At 46.9% G+C, this 2,500-nt stretch overlaps 1 pseudogene; it reads left to right on the top strand.

The window, feature by feature from the left end:
* LOC146576883 (rap guanine nucleotide exchange factor-like 1) overlaps positions 1-2,500 on the top strand; it is a 14,619-nt pseudogene that overhangs the window by 8,495 nt on the left and 3,624 nt on the right.

Below are 2,500 nucleotides of genomic sequence, written 5' to 3'. Positions count from 1 at the left end.
ACCTGCCACACACACACACACACACACACACACAGCATGCCTCTCACTGTGTGTGTGTGTGTGTGTGTGTGTGTGTGTGTGTGTGTGTGTGTGTGTGTGTGTGTGTGTTTTAAGAAGTAAAAAAGTTAAACGAGATGAAAGACAGAAAAACTGGAGCGAGGAACCTCGCTCCAGTTTTTCTCAGAACCAACGAAGAAGAGGACTCTTTGAAGTGTCTGAACCTGTGTGTGTGCTGCCTTTAGCTCTCTGTCTCCATGGTAACAGAACCATAGAGATGGAAGTGAAGAGTTAAAATCAGGAATCTGGGATTACAGCTGATACTTTTCCCTCGGCGCCCCCCTGTGGTGATGACAGCGCTGCACATTAACACGTGATCGATCGCTGTCCCGGTTTCTTTGTTTTGGTCGTTTGTTCTTTCATTTTTGTATCTTCCGTTTTATGTTATTTGTTTTGTTTTTCTCTCCTTTGTTAATATGTTGCTTTAAAAACACGTCTCACTGACTGCAGTTCGTTTGATCGTTGTGCGCATCACTGATTCTGTGTGTTTGTGTCCTCGACTCATCGCCGGCTGACGTCTCGTTTTTTCCTGCCAGACTTGACGTTTCTTCACGAGAGCTGCAAAACGTTTCACGGTGAACTCGTCAACTTTGAGAAGATGGTGAGTGGCGTCACGCTCGCACCTGAAAACCAGCTCAGAGTTTAAATGATGTGATTCAGACACTTTGGGTCGCGGGACATACTAAACGTACTAAAATGAAATGTTTTTGAAGATAAATACGAGTAAAAACAGACGAATATTTTTCCAGAATAAATAAACTGAAACTTTTTAAGATTTTGGTCCAGTCAAAATTAGAGAAGTTAGAAACATGAATGTGCTGCAAAGAACAACTAAATACAATTTGTGTCCTTTTCAGCAGAAGTTAAAATAACAACAAATGAAAACACTGAGTTTTCTTCTGCTTTGGCAACAAGTTCGTTGGTTTGGTGTGAGCTCGTGCGTCGTGCAGATGGTCAGGATGGACCGCAGGTGTTCATCTGTGAGACGACTCCTGTGTTCAGCTTCTCACAGATATGTGCTACCAAACAGGCACCAGGTTCGAGCCGCATGTAGACGGCGCTGCGGCTTCAGGAATGGGGCGAACAAACCGAGCGCCCCGTCACACTGCAGCTGCACGGGTGCAGTTTCCATGTCAACGAGGCGCGAAGCAGCTCCAAATTCTCTTTTTGTGCTTCAAGGTGACCAAAGCGCCGTGCGAACTCACCACAGTGCGCATCTGGGAACAAGGTTGAGCCGACTTGGTTCAACATTACTTGGCTACAGGATATGATGGCGGTTATGGTCATGATGTAGTTGTCCTCCTGCATCCTGACAATCAGCCTGATTTCACCTCAGTAAGTCACATGATAGGGTGGGGCAGCAACAGGTTCACCTGAAACTTTGGCTGATTGTGACCCACACCTCTTTCCACACCTTGGCTCATGTGATTAGGTTCAACAGTGGGCCCATGACCCTCTTGGGGACTCTCCACCTGTTGCTCTTAGAACTGAAGAAGCTTCTCGGATGAAACTTTTTCAAGGAAACATAAAGAAGTCCTGACACTTTTCTTTTTTTTTTCAAGGTTCAAGGTTCTTTATTTGTCACATGCATAGTTATACAAGTATAACACACAGTGAAATGTAGCCTGACACGCTCCTCGACATGTGCAAAAAAATTGGGGGGGGGGGGGGGGCTGTAGAGGAAGAACATTATATATATATATATATATAATATATACACATACAGTTGTCAGCCACCTCCTGTACATGGATGACATCAAGCTGTATGCCAAGAGTGAACGAGACATCGATTCACTGATCCACACTACCAGGCTATACAGCAATGACATTGGAATGTCGTTCGGACTGGAGAAGTGTAGTCGGATGGTAACAAAGAGAGGGAAGGTAGTCAGAACTGAGGGGATTGAACTACCAGAAGGCAACATTACAGACATAGAGGACAGTTACAAGTACCTGGGGATCCCGCAGGCAAATGGGAACCATGAAGAGGCCGCTAGAAAAGCTGCAACCATCAAGTACCTGCAGAGGGTCAGGCAAGTCCTGAGGAGTCAGCTGAACGGTAAGAACAAGATCCGGGCCATCAACACGTACGCCCTGCCCGTGATCAGGTACCCTGCTGGGGTAATAGGCTGGCCAAAGGAGGAGATAGAAGCCACTGACATAAAGACAAGAAAGCTCCTTACCATGCATGGAGGGTTTCACCCCAAATCCAGCACCCTGAGGCTGTACGCTAAGCGGAAGGAAGGGGGCCGGGGACTGGTGAGTGTCAGCACCACAGTCCAGGATGAGACAACGAACATCCAAGAATACATTGGGAAGATGGCCCCAACTGACCGAGTGCTCAGTGAATACCTCAGGCAGCAGAAACCCAAGAAAGAGGAGGGAGACGAGGAACCATCATGGAAGGACAGGCCCCTGCACGGTATGTACCACCGGCAGATAG

This window comes from Mchenga conophoros, linkage group LG4, assembly GCF_057382185.1.
Source record: "Mchenga conophoros isolate Kocher_MC1m ecotype Shallow Benthic linkage group LG4, M_conophoros_male_GT1.1, whole genome shotgun sequence".
NCBI classification, from domain to species: domain Eukaryota; kingdom Metazoa; phylum Chordata; class Actinopteri; order Cichliformes; family Cichlidae; genus Mchenga; species Mchenga conophoros.
Note: the sequence above shows the minus strand (reverse complement) of the source record. Positions and strands in the feature narration are given on the sequence as shown.